This window comes from Petaurus breviceps, unplaced genomic scaffold (assembly GCF_028583685.1).
Source record: "Petaurus breviceps papuanus isolate PSGF00001 unplaced genomic scaffold, PetGlider_PUasm1.0 38, whole genome shotgun sequence".
Classification (NCBI taxonomy): domain Eukaryota; kingdom Metazoa; phylum Chordata; class Mammalia; order Diprotodontia; family Petauridae; genus Petaurus; species Petaurus breviceps.
In genome coordinates, this window is record NW_027186304.1 from 4,891,570 (window position 1) to 4,915,542 (window position 23,973).

The following is a 23,973-nucleotide window of genomic DNA, read 5'->3' on the forward strand; positions in this document are numbered from 1 at the left end:
CCAAGATGAGAAGACTACCAGCCAACCTTTTTGAACTCCAGGGAAGAAGAAGAATGGAAGAGGAGAGAGTGTGCAAGAAGTTCAACCTCACTTTCCAGGTGACCCCAGACAGGGTGGTGTGCCTTTTCCTTTCCTGGTCCATTTCTGCTACCATCAGTGGTGGCCACACAAATAACTGGTAAGAGGCACTTGTAATGTGGCAAGCCATGACTGACTAGCATTCTGGACATTCTTGCCCACTATCTGGCCCTTCTCATCCAGGCCAGACCTCTTTGTGGAAGTGACCATCAAGTATCTGCCCCCAAGAGTTCTGTCTTGAGGTATATGGAGCAGCTACAACCCAGGTCAAGATAAGCTGGCAGCCGGCCCAGACAACTATTCCCTGAAGGTGCCCCGGGTACAACATCAAAAATCCTGGTTCTCAAGAGTCAGAGAGCATCACCTTCATCTTGGGTTTGGTTGAGGGTCCCCCACATACCAAAATCTGCTTCCTGCCCTGGCCATGAGTCTTGCACTTATGCATGAAGTCACTTCTAGGACTGCATCTCAAATATCATAAAAATGGGGAAAGAACTCACACCTACAAAATATTTATAGCAGCTCTTTCTGTGATGGACAAGAACTGAAAATTGAGACAATGTCCATCAATTATGCAATGACTGAACAAGGTGTGCTATATGAATGCAATGGAATACTATTATGCTGTAAGAAGTTATGAACAAACTAACTTCAGAAAACCTGGAATGATTTATATGAACTTAGGTTGAGTGAAGTGATCATGACCAGGAGATCATTGTAGTAATAGTCTCCCTCTCTGATGACAGTCTTTGATAGACTTAGATCTTCTCAGACCTTCCCCAACTCACAATGCAATGCAAGGACCTAAAATAACTCCAAAAGACTCATGAGTGAAAATGTCATCCACATCCAGAGAAAGAACTATTGGGTCTCAATGCGAGCAGACTTTATCTTTTTTGCTTTCTTTTTTTTCATTCTCATGGTTTCTCCCTTTAGTTCTAATTCTTCTATACGACATGACTAATGTGAAAGTATATTTAAAAGGAATGTATATGTAGAGCCTATATCAGATTGCACACCATCTTGGGAAGGGTAGATGGGAGGGAGGACGAGAAATTTTAAAACTAAATGGAAGTGAATATTGAATTTTTTTTTAATATTTCATGGAAGGCCAATTGCAAGCAATTGGGATCTGAGGGAAGAGGAGGAATTTGAAGCAAAAAGACTATCCCCTTCTCTTACTCCACTTAGGAGTTTGTGAGAGGGAGCAGAAATACCAGATAATAGCTTCCTATTTTAACTACTGTTTCTTGTTAAATAGGCACTAATTAATCCATGCATAACTTACAAACTTACAAAACGTCTTTGCTGCTAGTGGTGGTAATGGTTCTTTTCATGCAGATGATGGGAATATGGACTGGTTTTGGGACACAAACCAAACAAATAATAACCTGAGTAATCTCCAATTTGTATGCTATGTTCAGTGAGGGGAGGTGCTGAGGGTATTGGAGAAGGAATTAATACTCATGTAAACACTGGGATACTTCCCTATTCCTACCCAGTTCTGCCTCATCTAGGTCAGAGAAGTCTGGACACAAAGAAAAAAGGCTATGTTTCTGCTAAGGTAGAATGCAGTGGTTATTTATGACAGTTGAGCATGGAAACTCATAGCAACTATTCTCAATGCTAATATGTGCCCTGAAACCATTCATTATGATGAAGTCTGATTCTGAGACCATCTAGTCAAGATCTACTTTTTACTGAATGGGAGATTAAGTTTGTCTTGGGTTGAACCATACAAGGAGAAACATGTCTGCATTGCTGCTGTATACTCTCCCTTTGAGACAAGACAAACTATTCTGTATGTCTTTTCTACTAGCAATTTGTTTTCCTACACATTTTTCATTATGGAAAAAAATATCACTGTGTGAGGCTTAATTACCTAGGTATGCAGGGAGTATTTTCTTGTCATTATGAGGTGACAGATAAACTTCACCAAAGAATATAGGTACTCCTTATTGGAAGAATATAGAGATGAATAATTACACATTCTTTTTCCACCATCCATAAAATTTTGGTCATAAAACTCATAAAATAACACATGACTCTATAAGCAATATTCTGCTTTTAAAAAAGTACCAAAGGGAGCTGTGAGCTCTTCCACCCAGCGTGCACTTGCCTCCCCCCTGCCTCCAGGTGCGGCACCACCTCCTCTCTCCTCTTAAGGGTTTAAACTTGCCACTTCAAAGTCCACCATGGATGATGATATTGCTGCTCTCCTTGTTGACAATGGCTCTGGAATGTGCAAAGCTGGCTTTGCAGGAGACGATGCTCTCCGGGCTGTCTTCCCTTCCATTGTTGGGCGCCCCAGACATCAGGGTGTGATGGTGGGTATGGGCCAGAAAGACAGCTATGTGGGGGATGAGGCCCAGAGCAAGAGAGGTATTGTGACCCCAAAGTACCCCATTGAACATGGTATTGTAACCAACTGGGATGACATGGAGAAGACCTGGCATCATACTTTCTACAACGAGCTCCGTGTGGCCCCTGAAGAGCACCCTGTGCTGCTCACAGAAGCCCCCCTGAACCCCAAAGCCAACAGAGAAAAGATGACTCAGATTATGTTTGAGACCTTCAATACCCCAGCCACATACGTTGCCATCCAGGCTGTGCTGTCCCTGTATGCCTCTGGGCGTACCACTGGTATTGTGATGGACTCCGGTGATGGTGTGACCCACACTGTGCCCATCTATGAAGGTTATGCCCTTCCCCACGCCATCCTCCGTCTGGATCTGGCTGGCCGTGATCTGACAGACCACCTCATGAAGATCCTGACCGAGAGAGGGTACAGTTTCACCACCACAGCTGAGAGGGAAATCGTGCGTGACACCAAGGAGAAGCTGTGTTATGTCTCCCTAGACTTTGAGCAGGAGATGGCCACCGCTGCATCCAGCTCCTCTCTGGAAAAGAGCTATGAGCTCCCTGATGGTCAGGTCATCACCATTGGCAACGAGAGTTTCCGGTGCCCAGAAGCTCTCTTCCAACCATCTTTCTTAGGTATGGAATCCTGTGGAATCCACGAAACTACCTTCAACGCAATCATGAAGTGTGATGTTGACATCCGTAAGGATTTGTATGCCAACACCGTGTTGTCAGGTGGTACCACCATGTACACAGGCATTGCTGACAGGATGCAGAAGGAGATTACAGCCCTAGCTCCCAGCACAATGAAAATCAAGATCATTGCCCCGCCTGAGCGCAAATACTCTGTCTGGATTGGAGGCTCCATCCTGGCGTCTCTCTCCACCTTCCAGCAGATGTGGATCAGCAAGCAGGAGTATGATGAATCTGGGCCCTCCATTGTCCACCGCAAATGCTTCTAAACGGACTGTTTGTGTTGTTTTTTTTATTTTTTTTTTTTTGTCAAAGGGTGTGACATGATGATGACATGATAATTGCCCAAAAAAAGAGATGAGATTGGCATGGCTTTATTTGTTTTTGTGTGTGTGTGTTTTTTATTTTTTTTTATTTTTTGGCACTTGACTCAGGATTTAAAAACTGGAACGGTGAAGGTGATGAGCAGTCTAGGTATGTTGGAGGGCAAACATCCCCAAAGTTCTCCAGGGCGTCTTCAGGACTCTGATTGTACATTTTTTTTTTTAAATAGTCATTCCAAATACCTTCTAATGCATTGTGACAGTTCCAGGCCTCTGTGAAGGCTGTCAAGGAGCGATGTAACAGATCCTGAGGGGGACGGGGAGGGGGGAGGTACTAGTGTGGCTTTAAGTGTAAATTATGTAATCCTTAAAAAAAACTTTTTGTATCTTCCGCCTTAATACTTGTTCCTTTTTTTTTTTTAATTGTCAGCCATATGGAATGGCTCCCTAAATTCCCTCCCTGCCCCCAACATAGATATGAATGAGGACTTTTCTAGTCTCCCTGCGAGTTTTGAGATTGGTGCCAGTACTTGGGGGAGGGGAGGAGCTTTACCTGTACACTGACTTAAGACCAGTTCAAATAAAAGTGCACACGTTAAAGAAAAAAAAAAAAGAACCAAAGGATGTATCTAGTTGAAAAAGAGAAAACTTTGAGAACTCTCATTTAATCAACTTGCTCTTTTAATATGTGATAAAAGTGGAAAAAGGATATTCACTATTGTGAGTTAATTCATGAAAATTCTCCCAACTCAGTAAGGATTCCAAGATTTTCTTCCTAACATTCTTCTGATGAATATCACCCTCGTGACACTGAACAGAGATGAATCAACAGCCATGGTGGTTTGCTTCCCCAACTCTTTCTAAAATGAATCAAAATAACCATGAGTCACAGGAGAGTGATATAGCAGGCTGGTTAGTACTTATTTTTATTTTAGCAGTTGATGGTCTTTTGTTTGTCATTTCAATAATAGCTTTTTTCTAAACAATATATTGTGAAAAACATGTGTGGATATCAAGCACTGACTCAACCAGTGTAGAGATTAATATTCAGAGTGATATTCAAGAAATATTTTTGCATGAAGATTATCATACTATATTCTATATGTGGTTTGATTGATGGATATATGGCTCTGAAGACAGGAAATGAGGGAGTAAGGGAAAATAGAAATTAGGTGATGTATTCACATACTACATGAATTCTCATTTTGTTTCAGAAATGCCAGTGTTTGTGTCTGATGATAGACTACTTAGAAATTGTTGTTAAATTTTCACTACCCCATTCCATAACAATTTTATCTGATTTTATATATTATTTTACCTTCACATTTACTTTTAACAAAAGTAATCTCTGCTAAATTTTAAAGTGATTATTGCCATGCAAAAATGTTTTTTTTTAATGCTGAGTTTAGTTGTATATGATGTTAGAATGAAGGGAGTGTTCATCAGGTCCTCAGATATCTCTCAATTTGTGAGAAGATAAGAAACAATAATAACCAACCCTAAAGTTCAGTGATCAAGGTAGGTATGTGTCAAGATGTCAAAATGGAAAGATGGCTAAAGTCATAGTCAGAGTACTTGAGTGGAAATTTTGCCTGATACTACATGTGACCTTGACCAAGTTACATACCATCCATAGACATGCATTTCCCCATTTATAAAGTAAGACAGTTGAACTAGATAACTTTTAATTTTTTACTTCCACTCTAAATTTCTTGTGTATTAACTGAGTAAATCATCAACTTCGAGTTAAAAAAAAGAAACTTAATAATTAGATTGTGCAAACACTAACTTTTACAAAACAAGAAAATTGAAGAGTCTGAGGTATTAAATTACTTCTGCCATGTCATATCGGTACTGAATAGCAAAACAAAGACTTCAGGCTAAGTCTGTTGATGCCATTGTCCCTTTCATCACACCATGCTGCCTCATTTATGAATCTATCTGTACCAGGAAATATTTTTTTTTCCTTTTAAATGAAAAAGAAAATTTTCCATTCATTAAAAGAAAAAGGGAAAAGACTACAGAAGGTTAGATACCACAGAGTAAAAACATAGGACCAAAAACAGAAGCATTAAGATAGAAACAAATATATACGCTTCACCTCGTTTTGTCTCATCAGTTCATTCTTTCCTGCCCCAAGTGTGTCCGAGAAACACTCCAGGAATGCAGAGAATGGCGTGGCTTTGGTTCTTCTCTCATATTCACATCCTTCTGATCTCAGAATAGATGCAAAGCTCCACAGCCACGGCGTTCTCAGTTATCCTCTAACTTCCAACAGTGAGAGGGCTACAGATGGATTTTAGGTAAATATTTTACCCAAGTAATTGAGGGACAAAGATACTTGTCTAACTTATTAATGAATCAATTCTAAGCCAAGCATGAAATGCAACTTAATAATTCTTCAATGAAACTTGGTAAGAATTTATTAAACACCTACATACAAAACATTAAACACCTACTGACAAAACAACTTAATGTATCTCTGTGTCTCTCTCTCTGTCTCTCTCTCTCTCTGTCTGTCTCTCTGTCTCTCTGTCTTTCCCTCTCACTCATTCTCTCTCTCTCTCTCTCTCACACACACACACGCAAACTGAACTTTTCTCCATAATACCATATAAGCACCAAGCAAAAACTCATAAGCATCCTGAGCACAATTTCAAAAACTTAATTTTCACATATGTAAGTATTGCTTGATTTTAATTTCAGTTTCTGAACTATCATAGCATTTATATTCTTCAAGAGCACTTAGTTAATTGTATTTTATTAAATGTAATTATATTTTCCTTTTTAATGTTTTCTTATTGCTACTCACTAAGGTGAGAGTGAGAGTATATCTTGTTTATCATTATAAATTAAATTTCTATCAGATATTCTTATTCATAAGAAGCCTTGAATCAATGCATATGGAAATAACTTCAAATAACATTGTTTCAAGCAATCTTGCAATCCTAAAAAGAACTCAGATTTGCCAACTCCTTGCTGACTAAGAGTTTGAATTATGGATTATTGTTTTCAGTATTATAAAACCAATAACAAATTAGAAAGCTATTTGGCCAGAAATGGCATGAAGAGCTCCAAAATGAATTTTATCATTTCTTAAGGAAATTTAACAAAAAACAAAGCAGTTACCAGAATGATGAAGCAAAAGAAATATTAAGAAGTTCATTTACTTCCCCTCCTTCCAACCCCTCCACACACACACACACACACAAATAACCCTCAATCTTCTGGCCAGAACACAATGGATCTATATCTTGAATGGTGGAGAGGTATAGGATTTAAGCCAAAAATATTGTATAAATTAATCTTATTTTCAAAATGTTACAAAGATTAAAGAAATTAATAGTTTGCCTTGTAAAACACTAGAAGTCAGTATGTATATAAATATTTATTGAAAGCCAGGCACTATGATAAGCTCTGGGCATACACAAAGAGGCAAAAGACAACCTCTTCTCTCAAAGAGCTTACAATCTAACGGAGAAGAAAATAAGCAAAGGGGTAAATACAAACAAGCTATGTACAGGTAAAAATAGAGAGTTAAAAAAGGGGGAAAGGCGCTAAAATTAAGAGGTAGAGATGAGCAAGGAGAGCATTCCAGGCATTAGATAAAAATAGAGAAAATTCTTAGACAATAAATGGAATGCCTTTGTGGAAAAGTAATGAAAACAGTCTCAGGAGATTAAACAGCATGTAGTAAAGAGTAAGTTGTAAGGAGACTAGAAAAGCAGTACTGGGCTAGGTTTTGATGGGCTTTCAATGGCATACAGATGATTTTGCATTTGATCCCTCAGGCAATAGGAAGTCACTGGAAGTTAATTTATTAGGGGGGTAAAGTGGTTGTGCCTGCAAATCATTTTGATGGATGAGTGGAGGATGAACTAGATCAGTAGGAGACTTGAGGCAGATAGATCTAAGATCAGACCATCATAATTGACCAGATCTTAATTGAGGAGAACCTTACAAAGTAGAGAAGGGAGTGTATTAAAGGGAGGGTATAAGGAGAAAGTTGTAAGCATTAGCCCCAGATAAGATAAGGGAATGAAAAACAATGAGTAAAGGATAACACCTAGGTTTCAACTTCATGGCTTTAGAAGAAAGTATTGTGTTCTATACTAATAGGAAAGGAAGGGGTTATGAAGGGTTTAAAAGGAAAAAGAGGTTGAATTAAAATATCTATTGTCTATCTAGTTTGAGACTTCTGAAAGGAAATTGGAGACAAAATTTGAGAAGTGGAAAATATTCCACAGAAAGCTAGAGTGTTTTGAAAGCATTTATACTAAAATTGCAAGGACAAGGAAATGTAAAATGGAAGAAATCCATATATCATTTTACAAATATTTGAATCAATTTTATTTAATAGTGAAACCACCAAATTTGATGTTTACCATCTCACTGCCAGATGTATATATTATGTGAAGAGTTTTCAATGCTACTTAAATGAAAATCAGCATAGTTGCTGAACTTATTTAAATATATTTTCCAAAAATATATTCCAATTTTGACAATATTTGGAAAACTTTAAGTAAACATTATGTTAAAAAATTAAAATAAAGCTTTACAAAATAAGCACAGCATTTAACAAGATAAAAATTGCTATCACCAAAAAAGACAATGAAAAATAATTCAACAACTTTTGCCTAATTTCTCCTTTTTATGAAATAATTCTGAGAATTTCAGTGTATGAACTGTAGGTAACTTGAATGAAGGGATAAAGGGAAAAATGAGCTTTATGTGTAATTTTTTACAGCATAATTAATCTTCATGTTTATATAATTTATTGAAGCACAAAGAATATGTCTGTTTCTATAACTGCATTTATTATTTTTAATAATAAAAACATATCTTGAAATAATATTATTGAAAAGATGGCAGAGTACCTATATTCAGTATATCTTCCAACTGCAAAACTTCAAAAGAAAGATATATAAATCAAATACATAGTAATTAAAGCTAAAAAACGAGATTAGAACACAGAGACATTATTCAATATGAAAGGGACAAAATAAAGTTCAAGGTATTTAAGGTTTAAAGAAAATTTAAGTGTGAGAACAAATATGAGGGTGAATGAATTAATATTACCTGAACTAAATCCCATTTTTCCAGTTTAAGAGATCAACATATTTTATAGAAGAAAAAAAAAAAGATTAAGGAAAACAGTGAGAAAAAATAGCAAAGACAAGGAGATATAAAATCTCATATGCCATTGATTTAAAGAAGCAATGATAGTAACCATTTATCATCTAACAACATTAGCTGGGGGAGAGGAGAAGGTAATGGAACTTGGAAGGATAGGGTAAAAAGCAGTTTAAAGAAGATAATGGATGGATAAATGAGAGACTGGTCTTATACAGAAGGGTAAATGAAAGAAGGTCGTTAAAGAATGTTCCTACAGGAACATGTTTAAGGTGGTTGTGGAGAGGAGAGTGTCCAAATAACAGGTCTGAGGTAAAAAAAAAAAAAAGTAGAAATTTTGGTGACAGCATTTGTAATTAATGTTTATAATTTTAAAGATTCCATTCTTCCACAATGGACATGATGCATTATGTACCCACATCCAGTACCCAGGAGAGGAGGAAAAATATAAATCCAAAATTTTGATTTCCTTGCTTTAGTATAGGTGAGGAATGATAAGGTTAGAAAGTTAGGAAATATATTGTTATTTTAGATTGAAAGTGAATGATACCATTGCCTGCACCAAGATTTAATATTTCTAGGAATTAGATATAGTGCATTCATGCTTTACTGATTTTAGTATGAATCATCATCATCATCATCATCATAAGGAAGGATAGAGTGAAATATACAAATACAGTAACATAAATGATATAAAGTAAAGAACTAAAATTTTATATTACAAAAACAATTCACAGAACACAAAGAGATAATAAAGAAACAAGGTTATTTTTCATAAGCTTACTAGTAAAATTTCAAATATGGTAAGAGGGTTTATAAAATAAGAAAGATAATGAAAAATAAACATTTAAGAAGAGGACATCACAAAACAATATTACTTATGTTGGGAAGTTGAGTAGAAAAAGGAGGAAAGGAGAATTTTGAATGATAAACTTATATTCATGGGGAAAAGGAAAGGTCAAAGAGGAAGAATAATAGAGCAAAAAAGAACACAATTAATAAGGAGGTAATGGTTTAAATAAATTCAAAGCACTCAAATTCATGAAGGTAAAGGACACTGATGTACAGAAGAATTAATAGGAATAGTGTAAAAAAAGTTATCAATTAGTATAAGAAAAACTAATCAGAAGGGCAAAGAGCCAACTTTCAATAGAAAGAGGAATGAAAAGGAATGAAAATAGAAGCATGTGAAAACTTTATAGCTATATCATTAATCTTAATGGAATAAATTCTACAAAGAAATAACAAATATTATTAGGATAAATAATAAAATGAACCCCAGTAATTTGCTACATATAAGAAACATGTACAAAATAAATACATATACAATAAATCCAAGAAATTAGAATGATTGCATATACTCAAAAGTGACTTTATAAAAAAACTAGTAGTGGTGTCATTTATGGTATCAGATGAAGCAACATTAGGATTCACAATACTGGAAAATCTTTTAAAAGTTTTCTCCAACTTTAGTAGAACCACCATATTTAATGTCTCTCTTTATGGACACAAATTTACCTATGACAGAAGAGAAATGGTACTAAAAGTAAGTAAGGAAAAGCAGTCACTTTGGACCTGGTATATAGAAAGAAGGTTTGTACTTGACATACTATATTGGGTGCATTGAGGGACTGATATAAAAGGATCAGAATGAAAAAAAACACATATAGAATGTGAGGGAAAACCTTTAAGTTGGTTAATCATCAGGATAATTTTTAAAAAGATGAGATAGAAAGTCAATATGAGTTAAACTATATGACTAATCTTCCATTTGTATATTTTTAAATAAATCACCAATACATTAATCCACAGCATTTTCAGTAAGAGCATTTGTATAGATAACCAAGGGTTTGTGGTTGATAGTTCACAATGAATGGAAAAATTGTTTGTCTTTCAATTAAATTAGATATATGTGCAATATACATGCACACATACATGTATGTATGTATATACACAAATATACATATATACATATGTGTGTAATATTAAAAGTTCTTTCCCTGTTACTTATACAAAATATTAGCAAAACAATACATAAGAATAGGGGCAGCCAGGTGGCTCAGCAAGTAAAAGCACCAGCCCCAGTGTCGGGGTGACCTGGGGATCAAATCTGGGCTCAGATACTTAGGACCACACCCAGAAATAACTGGCCGTGTAACCTTGAGCAAGTTACTTAAACCCAATTGCTTAAAAAATATGAAAAAAATACAACAATTTTAATATGAATTTCAGTAGAACAAAAGGCCAAACTACACTCTTTTGCACCTAACTTTGTCCTCCCATACATAAAGAATGTAAGAATTTTAAGAAAACATAGAAGATGAGTACCCGGGGTGGGGGGGTGGGGGGGTGGTGTACTCTCACATTTCTATGATCACCAATCCATTGAATAATTGAATTGTATGTAATCTAAAACATGTCCTTTTCTGTGGTCTTATTTTTATGTCTGATGGTTAGTTTAATATGATTCTGCATTCTAGATGGCTAATTCTTTGGAAACCAAGCCCTGGAAATCCCTTCCATTGTGAGAAAGATTTGAGTATAGTCCCCATAAACTGTTGGTAAATTTCCTGGGAATTTTATTCATTTCTTTTGGTTTTTAATTGGAACATAAAATCATTAAAACATCAAATAAGAAATAAATAACATAAATAAAAAACATCAAATTATATGTACAAAATAAGGCATTTTGTACATATAATATTTATATCACTCCCCAGAATCCCAACATTTGTGGAAACATGCATACTAAAAATTTTGAACATTAAGAATTCCAGGATGTGTGGGGCGACTAGGTGGCACAGTGAATACGGCACCAGCCTTGGAGTCAGGAGGACCTGAGTTCAACTCCAGCCTCAGACACTTAACACAAAATCTAGCTGTGTGATCTCGGGAAAGTCACTTAACCCTACATTGCCCTCCAAAAAACAAAAAAAAAGAATCCTGGAATGCCTTGGGAATATGTAACCAGAAACTGAAAATGATTAACATCTAATAGAATCATCAGTTACAAGATATTTAACAAAATAAAATATCCACACATGTATAAATTAAGAAATTGAATTCTAAGGACTGAAATGATTTACTACATTTGTGTCCTTGGAGCATTATTTGTATTTGGAACTCAGGTGCCTCACCTGTAAAATAAGGCTTTAATATGAGATGAATGCTAATATGGCCCTTGTGTATGGAATGTAAAAGACTATGAAATTTGACCAAAATATTTGGTATCTAAATTTCTATGAAATTTGACTGAATTATTTGGCAAATCTGGGACTAGAATGTGTTTTCATAAGTGCTATTGTATCTAGGCTGTACTTTTAGCAATGAAGTTCTTTAATATCACTTTCAGATACGCAACGGAGAGCTACCCTGGAGTCATTCTATAAATTGTAATTCTGTCTACTGGTGAAATGAAAAGCAGCATTGAATATTTTCGTTCTCTGAAGAGTACAAAGGAACATATTTAAAACAATCATTTTGAATCTCAAGAATGCAAGAAACACTTAGGTGTTGATAGAAGATAAAGCATTGTAATTCAGATTAGTAAAACTTGATTTTTTTTCTTTTATCTGTATTCACTCTTAGTTTATAACATTCAGTTCCACAATTCCTTGAGTTCCAAATTTTCTCCACCTCACCTTCCTCAACTCTCTACCACCATGGTGCTGTACAATCCAATATAGATTCCACAAATACCTTCACATTAAACATTAGTCTAGTTGTAAAGAAGAATTATAACCATTGGAATACACAATGAGAAAGAAGGAAACAAAGCAAAACAAAACAGAAAAGAGAGACTCCAAGAAATTTCTTTCAGATAAATCCAAAGACTCCATCTTCTGAATAAAAAGTCACTATTTGACAAAAACTGCTGGTAAAACTGGAAAATGGCATGGCAGAAACTGGGCATAGACCAATATCATACAGCACATACCAAAAAAAAGGTGAAAATCTAGATATAATCTAGATATAAAGGTTGATACTGTAAGCAATCTGGGACAGCAAGGTATAGTTACCTGCCAGATTTATAGAGAAAGAAAGAATTTATGAGCAAACAAGAGATAAAGGACTTTTCAAAATGCAAAATGGATAATTTTGATTACATTAAATTGAAATGTTTTTGTACAAACAAACCAATGTAACCAAGGTTAGGGAGGAAGCAGAAAATTGGGAAAGAATTTTTACAAACAGTGTTTCTGATAAGGCCATCTCTTTCTAAAAAACACAGAGAACTGGGTCCAATTTATAGTAGTACAAGTCATTCCCCAGTTGATAAATGGTCAAAGGATATGAACAGGCACTTTTCAGAGGAATAAATTAAAGATATCTATAAGCATGCAAAATGCTCTAAATTACTATTAATTATAGAAATGCAAATCAAAACAACTCTGAGTTACCATATCTTACTGGTCAGATTGGCAAACAGGAAAATGAAAAATTCTGGAAAGGATGTGGAAAAATTGGAACACTAATGCATTGTTGGTGGAGTTTTAAAGTTATACAACCATTTTGGAGAGAAATTTGGTACTTTGCTCAAGGGACTATAAAATGTACATACCCTCTGACACAGCAACACCCCTTTTAAGTGGGAGGAGGATCCCTATGTAAAAAAGTTTATAACAGCTATTTTTGTGGTGGCAAAGAACTGGAAATCAAGTGTATGGTCATTAATTGGGGAATGGCTAAACAAATGAAATGTGAATGTAATGGAATACTATTGTGATATAAGAAATGAGGAGCAGATGGACTTCATAATAACCTGGAGAGACATATATAAACTGATGCTGAGTGAGGAGATCATAAGCAGGAGAACTTTGTACACAATTACAGACACATTGTATCTGTCATGACTAATTTTTATAGACTGGTCTCCTCTCAGCAATGCAAGGTTATAAGACTGAAGATGGAAAGGAATATCCACATCCAGAGAAAAGAATTAGAGTCTGAATGCAGATGGAAAAATAATACTTATTCTCTCTTTTCTGTGTTTTGTTTTGTCTTGTTCCTTCTTTCTCATTTACTCCATTGGTTATAACTCTTTACGAACTGACTAATGTTTAATGTGAAGGGATTTGTAGAAACTATATAAAATTGCATGTCTCCATGTGAGGGGGAAGGGAAAGAAAATTTGAAACTCAACAGATTGTAGAATTGAATGTTGTAAAGTAAAAGTAAACAAAAAAAAAGAAGTTTGTTTCAATCTACATTCAGACGCTCTAATTCTTTTTCTGGATGTGAATAGCCCTTTCCATCATGAGTTTTTTGGAATTGTCTTATTGTGTTGCATTGCTGAGAGGAGCCCTGTCTATCCAAGTTAGTAATCTCAGAGATGATATGCATGTAATTATGGTTCTCCAGGTTCTGCTTTCCTCACTCTACATCAATCTATATAAGTCTATCCAGGTTATTATGAAGTCTATCTGCTCATCATTTCTTATAGCACTATAGTATTCTGTTACATTCATATGCCACAACTTGGTCAGCAATTGTTCAATTGATGGGTATTGCTTTGATTTCAAATTCTTTGCCACTACAGAAAGACCTACTATAAATACTTCCATACATACAGATTCTATTCAAACTTGTGTGATCTCTTTGGGAAACAGCCCTTAAAGTAGTAATGCTGGGTCAAAGGGTATGTACATTTTTATAGCCTTTTGGGCATAGTTCCAAATTGCTCTACAGAATGATTGAACCAGTTCACAACTCTACCAACAATGTATTAGTGTTCCAATTTCCCTATATCTTCTCCAGCATTATCTCTCCTGTTTTTCATGTTAGCCAATCTGACCAGTGAGATGTGGTACCCCAGAGTTGTTTTGAGGTTCATCTTTCTAATCAATACTAATTTAGAGCTGTTTTTTCATGGGATTATAGACATTTTTTAGTTTCTTACCCCGAATGATGTCTGTTCAGATCCTTTAACCATTTATCAACTGAGGAATGACATGTATTATTCTAAATTTGGCTCAGTTCTCTATATATTTTAGAAATGAGGCCTTTATCTGAGACACTGGTTGCAAAAAATCCTCTCCTAATTTTTCACTTCCCTCCTAAACTTGGTTATATTGGCTTTATTTGTACAAAACTTTTCAATTTAATGTAATCAAAATTATCTATTTGCCATTTCATAGTACTCTCTATCTCTTGTTTGGTCATATATTATTCCTTTCTTCATAAATCTAACAGGTAAATTATTCCTTGCTCTCCCAGATTGCTTACAGTATCAGCCTTGTATCTGGATCATGATCCCATTTAGATTTTATTTTGGTACATGGCATAAGATATTCATCTATTCCCAGTTTCAGTCCCACTATTTTCCAGTTTTCCCAGTACTTTTCATCACATATTTACTTCATATCACAGAAGCTGGTGTCTTTGGCTTTAGCAAAGAGTAGATTACTATATTCATTGACTACTGTGTCTTGTGTACCTAATCTATTCCACTTATCCACCATTCTATTCCTCAGTCACTACGAAGTAGTTGTGATGACTGCTATTTTAAAATACAGTTCAAAACCTGGTATGGTGGGGCTATGATCCCTAGAATTCCTTTTCATTAATTCCCTTGATATTCTGGAACATCTGTTTTTCCAGATGTATTTTGTTTCTATTTTTTTCTATCTCTATAAAATATTTTCGTCATATTGATTGGTATGGCACTAAGCAGGCAAATTATTTTGGGTAAAATTGTCATTTTAATTATATTAGCTCAACCTAGCCATGAGCAAAGGATTTTTTTCCAATTCTTTAGAAATGATTGCATTGGTGTGAAAAGTGTTTTAGAATTGTCCTCATATAGTACTTGGTTTTGTTTCTGCAGATAGCCTCCCAAGTGTATTACTTTGTCTACAGTAACTTTAAAAGGAATCTCTCTTTCTATTTCTTGATGTTGGCTTTCATTAGAAATATATAGGAATGTCAAAGATTTATGTGGGTTTATTTTATATCCTGCAGCTTTGATAAATTTATTTGTTATCTCAAATTGTTTTTTTAACTTGATTCTCTAAGTATATCACCATATCATCTCCAAAGAGTGATGTGTTAATCTCTTCTTTGCCTTATCTAATTACTTTGATTTCTTTTTCTTGTCTTATTGCTACAGCTAGCATATCCAGTAACAATTGAATAAGAGGGATGATAGTGGACCTCCTTGTTTCATTCTCTAGCTTATTGGAAATCTTTCTAGCTCATCCCCATTCCATACTTCCTGGTGGTTTTAGATAGACACTACTTAATATTTTAAGGAAGACCCAATTATTCCTATATTTTAGAGTGTTGTTAATAGGAATGGGAGTTGTATTTTGTCAAAAGCTTATTTCCACACCTTTTCAGATAATCATATGGTTTCTAAAATTTTTGATGTTCATATGATCTATTATACCAATAGTTTTTCTAATATTTAACCAGCCTTGCATTGCTGGAATAAGTCCTACATTTTTCAAATGTATTTTTCTCATGATAAGTGGCTGTAATCTTTTTGCTTATATTTTATCTAAAAATTTTACTGCTACATTCATGAAATAAATTGGCCTATAATTTTCTTTCTTCATTTTGACTCTTCCCAATTTGAGAATCAATACCATATTTGTTTCATAAAAATAATTTAGGGGCACTCTGTCAACTCCACATTCCCCAAATAGTCTATAAAGTATTAGAATAAATTCTTCTTTAAATGTTTCATAGAATTGACATGGAAATCCATTTGACCTTGGAGATTATTTCCTAGGATATACACTGATGGCTTGTTCAATTTCTTTTACTGAGATGTGATGACTTAGTTGTTTTAGTTCCTCTTTAGGCAATCTGGACAACTTATATTTTTGTAAATATTTATCTATTTCACTAAGATTGTGAAATTTGTGGGCATACAGTTGGGCAAAATGATTCTTAATTATTGTTTTAATTTCCTTTTCTTTGGATGTAAATTGGACCTTTTCATTTTGGGCACTGGTAATTTGTTTTCTTCATTTTTTAACATATTGACAAAAGGTTTCTCAATTTTACTGCTTTTTTCATAAAACCATCCCCTGCTTTTATTTATTCGTTCAATAGTTTTCTTAATTTCTATTTCATTTATCTCTCCTTTGGTTTTCAGTATTTCTAATTTGTTATTTAATTGGATATTTTCATTTTGTTCTTTTTCTAGCTTTTTTAGTTGCATACCCAATTTATTGATCTCTTTTTTTTCTATTTTATTCATGTAAGGAATCATAGATATAAAACTTCCCCCAAGAACCACTTTTGCTGCATCCCACACATTTTGGTATGTTGTCTCATTATTGTCATTCTCTTCAATGATGTTACTGATTGTTTCTATGATTCGTTCTTTGAGCCACTTATTCTTTAGGTTTAGATTATTTAATTTACAATAAATTTTTATTCTATCTTTTTTTTAAGCAATTGGGGTTAAGTAACTTGCTCAAGGTTACACAGCCAGTTATTTCTGGGTGTGGTGCTAAGTATCTGAGCCCGGATTTGATCCCCAGGTCATCCCGATGCTGGGGCCAGTGCTCTTACTCGCTGAGCCACCTGGCCACCTCTAAGCAATTGGGATTAAGTAACTTGCTCAAGGTTACATGGCCAGGTGTTTCTGGGTGGGTGCTAAGTGTCTGAGAACAGATTCGATCCCCAAGTAATCCCGACACTGGGGCCAGTGGTCTTACTCGCTGTGCTACCTGGCCACCCCTTTAGTCTATCTTTCAATGACCCTTTATTATGTATAACTTTTGTTATATCATGATCAGAAAAGGATGCATTTAATATATCTGCATTTCTACATTGGATTTTGAGGTTTTTATGACCTAGCACATGGTCGTTTTGTTGTCATTGCCATGTACCACAGAGAAGAAGATATATTCCTTTTATGCCATTCAGTTTTCTCGAGAAGTCTACCATATCTACCTTCTCGAAAGTTTGATTCACCTTCTTAATTTCTTTCTTGTTTATTTCCAGATTAGATTTATGAAGTTCAGAGAGGGGAAGGTTTAGGTTTCCCACTAGAATATTTTTGGTCTCTATTTCTTCCTCTAAATCCCTTAACTTCTCCTCTAAGAATTTGAATGCTAAACCACTTGGTGCATATTTGTTAATTAATGATATTGCTCCATCATCAATGGTGCCTTTTAACAGGATATTGTTTTCTTCCTTATCTCTTTTAATTAAATCTATTTTTTCTTTTCTTTTATCTCAGATAAGGATTGCTACACCTGCTGTTTTTATTCTTTAGCTGAAGCATAATATATTCTACTCCAGATTTTTACCTTTTCACTATGTGTATCCCCTTGTTTAAATGTATTTCTTGTTGCCAGCATATTGTTGGATTGTGTTTTTTAATCCATTCTGCTATTCTACTCCAGTTTATGAGAGAGTTCTTCCCATTCACATTCTCAGTTATGCTTACTATCTGTGTCTGCCTTTTTATCCTATTCCCTTCCCATTTTTGCTTTTATTTCTCCCTTCTCCCTTCCCCTCCTTAAGTTTTCCTTTTGACCACTGTAATGCGAATGTAAATTTTAAAGATCTTCCCTGCCCCTAGGCTAAAGTGCACCTGAAGCCTGGGGAGGGAGGCTTGTTTTTCAGTAGATACTTCTTGATTGGCCAGTGAGTCAATAAGGTTGTTACATTCTCTGAGCCAGGAGAAGGCTATATAAGCCCTGATGTGTAGCTTTGTTTTGGGACTCACTTTGAGAAGTGTTCTGTGATTTGATCTGAATTCTGGGAAGCCGTTGTTGAGAGTCCTCCAGCTTTGAAAAACCCAGATGCTGATTTATTATGGATGTAATGGTTGGACAGTTTGGAAATCTGTCTACTTGATCTGTTTCTGTCTTGATAATTCTGCCTGTATACTTTGAGGTTCGGGATGCTGACCTTTTTCCCCTGAACAAGGTAAACGATGTATGTCTGACTCATTAAAGTAAGCTTATTAACCCATTTTGAGTTGCTTTCCTTTATCAAAGCAGATCCAAGAACCTGTGGTGGCGGCAAACCCTGAGGACGCTTGTGGTGCTTGCCGCTACAACCACCCATTCCCTTAATATTCCCTCCCTATCAACTCGCATCCCTTTTCTTAAGCTCTCCACTTACTATGTCTTCCCTCCTTTCTAACCACCCACCTTTCTTTCCCCTTTCCTCTACTACTGCAGTTAGGGCCTATTAGATCTTTATATTTAACAAATATGTCATTCCCTCCTTGAATCAAATCCAGTGAAAGTAAAACTCAAACATACTCTTTTACCTCCCTCCATTCACTCAACTATAAAAAGTTTCTGTGTCTCTTCATATTAGAATCCTATATGTAACTGATTATAAGCTCATGCAAGGCTCATCTCCCTCCTTTCTTTCTCTGCACTATATATTTTTTTTTGCTTCTTCATGTAGCATAATTTACATTTTTCTCATTTTCCTGCTTTCTCCATTCCTCTTCTCCCATTACAATCCCTTTGAACCACTTTATAAGGTTTTTTTTATTATCACTTTAGTTAATTTTTACCCACATCCTCTATCTGATTTTTTCCCTTTTTAACGTTGTGATAATTATCCCATTCTCAATATTGACAAGCGTCATCTTCCCATATAGGTATTGATAATTAACACTTCACTCTTATTGAATAACAAGTGTGTGTACGTGTATGTGTGTGTGTGTTCCATGTTTATCTTTTATGTCTGTCTTAAATCCTTTATTTAGAGATCTAATTTTCCATTGAGTTCTGACTTTTTTATCAGGACGTTCTGGAAGTCCCTTTTTTCATTGAATGACCATCTCCTTGCCTAAAATATATACTCAGTTTTGCTAGATAGCTGATCCTTGATTGTAGTCCAAGCTCTTTTGACCTACAATATATCATATACCTATCCCTCTCAGATTTTTGTGTAGAAGCTATTAGGTCTTGTTCGATCCTGGCTGTAGCTCCACAACATTTGAATTGTTTCCTTCTTGCTCCTTGCAGTGATTTCTGCTTGACTTGATAATTCTGGAATTTGACTAAAAATTCAAATACAAAAAAGCCATCACTTCTGTACCTTCTTGGGGTTCAGGATCTCCCACTGGGTGGCTGAAATGGAGCTTCTTTTGTTGCCTCCCTACCAGCACTTTAATGTCAGCACAACCACAGCTATGCCCTTCCTCCAGAACTTCCAAACCTGCTGGTGGATCTACTATTTTAGAATTTTACACTAGGGCAATATTATCTGGGTTTGGGGGATCTGAGGGTGTTTGGAACAGCTATAGTTTACTCTGCTATCTTGGCGCATGGAAGTTCAAGTACATGATTTCTAAAGATCCAAACTGCAGGCTGATAGCCCCAGGAGTAGCTGTTGCTGCTCTCACTTGTCTCTTGTCCCGGTCTGACAGACACCCTTCCTCCCATGATATGTTTGGGAATCGCCCCTATTGGTGGGTAACTCAATTCACCCAGTTTTCTCAGTTTCTCCTATGGCTGGGAGCAAGAAACCCTTCTCACCTGCACTTTCCTGAACTGGAAATCTGTCAAGCTGTTGCCCACTCTAAAATCCATTCAGATCCATTTTTAGAGGTAACTGAAAGAATTCACAGACAAGTTCAGGTGAATTCCTACTTTCACTCTGTCATCTTGGCCAAAACTTGAATTTTTAATACAGATTGTCATTGCACAGAAGTCACAACCTCTCTGTGTCTGATTTTACTTGTCTATAAGATGATGAGAATAAGTTCAATGGCATCTAAAACCTCTTCCAACTCTAAATTTGTGATTTTTCTTCAGTGATCTATGAAATCTATGTCTGCATATCAAAAACTCCATCAAAATTATCCAGATGGGAGGACAGATGCATAAGGATATTTATAAAATGTGTCTATTTGATTTAACAGATTATAATTTTGTGTATTACACATACACACCCATAAACACCCCCCACACATACTCATGCACACATTAATGTCATGATGGCTTTTATTCCCTCAAAAAAATTCTATTTGATCTTTCCATATATTTCAAGAAAGAATAAAGTGAATAGAATATTACCATGTACTAGGTAAACCATTTTAAAAATGTTAACAAGGATCTAAAAGTATCCTCTCTAATCATGCCTGTTTGTATGCCTTCTATGTGATTTTAAAAGAATTATGTATTTCTTAAATGAAAAATCCATAGAACACCATTGAAAAGTTTAATAGCTGATTATTTTGAATCATGACCCATTTATTATTGATAGCAAGTGTGGAATATAACATATAGATATAAATATATAAATAGATACAACAAATATAACAAACAATTGTGTTTGCTATCAGCATAGCCAAACCAGAGAATGAATAATGACCAAATCAAAGGTTATAGGTATGAAGAAATATCTAAAGATGTTGAGTATTTCCTGATCCTACAGTTTGCATGAAAAAAATAATTAATTTTAAAAAGCATAAGAGCATTATGAACTCTGTTGAATCAAACATTTTCACTCAGAAGATTTGGCTTAGCTTTTCCCTCATGAAACAATAATTGGTAAAAAATATCTGTTATTGAGAGTATGATATTTAGTTGCATAGGCAATAAATAGAAGTGACTCATCAATATTCATATCTTGGGGAGATAGCAAATGGAAAATTCCTTAGAATAAGTATTGAATAAGAAGAATAATGTTGACTGAATTCTTTTTGAGGCTATGGAGGAATTTTACACACTGCAAGTAATGATCTCAACAATCTCTCTAAAACAATGATCCCTTTTAAAAGAACATTATTATCTTGCTCTTTCACTATAGTTATTAATGATAAAATATCATATTCTGATTAATAATTGTTTTAGGAAAGCAAAAAGGAAATAGAAAACTGTTTGAATGGCAAGCAAAAGTTGTGACCTTCTAACAATGAGGAGCTATACAGGAAAATTTGTATAAAGGATGTCATCAAAGAGATATACAAATGGAATAATTAGTGAGATGGTCATATAGAAAGAGGGAGTACTAACTCATATATAACCTGTGTGCTCCACTTATGGCCACACACTGACAAAAGATGTAGAGGAAGGTTTATAACATTTTAGCCATAGGTGTTTTACTTGGTAACAAGTGAAAGTCATATTGGACTAAGATTAGTAGTTTACGATCTGCCCCATTGGAGGGAATACGTACATTCATAAAATCACAGATCCATCAATATATCCAAGGAATAATACTTTTACATCTTTCCATAAATAAATATCAAATATGATAGAAAAAAACTATACAATTTTTCGACAATATAGATGTCTTTATCAATTATCAATGCCATGTTCTAATTAGTTTTATAAATAAAACATTTAACCTTTAGGTTTTATTTGCTATAGTGAGGATGTACTCACCCTTTTTGTGTCATTCCACTTCTTCTGTCAAATAGTGAATTTTAAATGAACATCTGTAGTGGGAATGTAAATTTTTAAGATCTTCCCTGCCCCTAGGCTAAAGTGCATCCCGAGCCTGGGTTCAGAGGCTTGTTTTTCAGTAGATACTTTTTGATTGGCCAATGGGTCCAGAAGGTTGTTACATTCTCTGAGCCAGGAGAAGGCTATATAAACCCTGATTTGGGACTTTGATTTGGGGCTCACTTTGAGAAGTGTTCTATGATTTGATCAGACGAGACTCTGGGAAGCCATTGTTGAGAGCCCCCTGGCTTTGAAAAGCCCAGATGTTGATTTGGTATGGATATAATGGTTGCAAAGTTTGGAAACTGTATACTTGATCTGTTTCTCTGTCTTCATAATTCTGTCTGTATATTCTGAAGTTTGGAGTGCTGACCTTTTCCCCCTGAACTAGGTAAATGATACATATTTGACTGATTAAAGTAAGCTTGTTAACCCAGTTTGAGTTGCTTTCCTTTATCAAAGCAGAACCAAGAACATGTGTTGGCAGCCACCCTGAGGACAGTTGGGTTGCTTGCTGCTACACCATCTGTCTTGAGTTCTTCTGTTATAGATACAACTGATTTATTTACAAGATATATTTTGGCAAACATTCATAGATTTCACCTAGGATCTCAGGAAAAATGGGCAATGTTTCATAATTCACAGTTTCAAGAGAAGGCACTTTACCTTACTTTGTGTCATGTGTACAGTGCATATAAAATATTTATAGTCTAGAGTGGAAATTAAAGAGATGTTTTTGTCATTTTTTGGGCATTCACACATAAAGCAAATGGTCAGACAAGCCTACATTTATTTGTCCCAATTAAAACAAAATTTGTTTAAATTGTAAAATTGTACAATTAGAATTTATCCAAAAAGTTTGGAACAAAAGAGGAAAAATAAATGAAATTATAGAAAATGTTATAATTTAAATTTTATGGAAGAGATAGAATATATTTATAACAAAATTAATTAAGAATGGTCACAGAGGAGACTTAAAAGTCATCACAAGTTTGTAATATTAGCATACTCTTTCCCCAAGCTCACATAACAAATAGAATCAATGTGAATAAATACAAATTGAAAGAAAACAGGTATAATTTAGTTAAACTTTGCTTGATTCTGTTATTGACATTTTCTATTCCTGATTTCAATCATCCATTATTTGCAAATATTAGAATAAGGGATTAAATATGTCCAAAAAAGAAACTAAAAATATTTTGGTTATGTCTCAAGAGAACAGTTAGATTTTTCTTTGTGAGTTTTGTTCTTTTGACAACATAACTGGAGAGTCCCACTGCCATTTCATAAACATGGTTATAAACCATTTGAACCTATTATGCTTTAAATAAAATATGTTGGCAAAATCACTATATTTCGTAAATCTGTAGTGAGCCATAGTCAAGAGTAATAGCCTGAGAGTTAATTAACTTACTTCTTAAACCACTAAGTTTCTGTGTAGCTTTGTGCAAAGTATTTCACTTCTCTGGACTTCAGTAACTCATTGAGTAAAATGAGAACATGGGATCATTTTACAACTAAATTCCAGACCATGGGGGATGGAGGCAAGATGGAATGACAGAAGTAGAAAATTGTGTGAGCTCTGGCACCAGCCACCTCTAATATTTGTAAGAGAAGTGGAGGAAAAATTGGGAACAGAAATGATAATGATGCAATAAAATCATGAAAAGCCAGTCAACAGCCTGCTAAAGGATAGCAAAAAAATACTGAAGAAAATAACACCTTAAAAAATAGACTAACTCAAATGGCAAAACAGGCCCAAAAAGCCTATGTGGAGAAGAATGCTTTGAAAAACTGAATTTCCCAGATGGAAAAGGAATTTCAAAAACATTAGATTGAAGCAAATGGAAGCTAATGACTTTATGAGAAATCAACAAACTATAAAAGGATTGTTTTTGCATATCTACACATGGGAAATCTATATTGAATTGCATATCTTTCCAGTGGAGATGGATGAGGAGGGAAGAAGGGAAGGAATCTGGAAATCAGAGTTTTAAAAATAAATG

General features: G+C 35.0%; 1 pseudogene; it reads left to right on the plus strand.

Annotated features, from left to right (window-relative positions):
- Positions 1-2,158: 2,158 nt before the first annotated feature.
- LOC138170318 (actin, cytoplasmic 1 pseudogene) lies at positions 2,159-4,076 on the plus strand (annotated as a pseudogene).
- Positions 4,077-23,973: the final 19,897 nt, after the last annotated feature.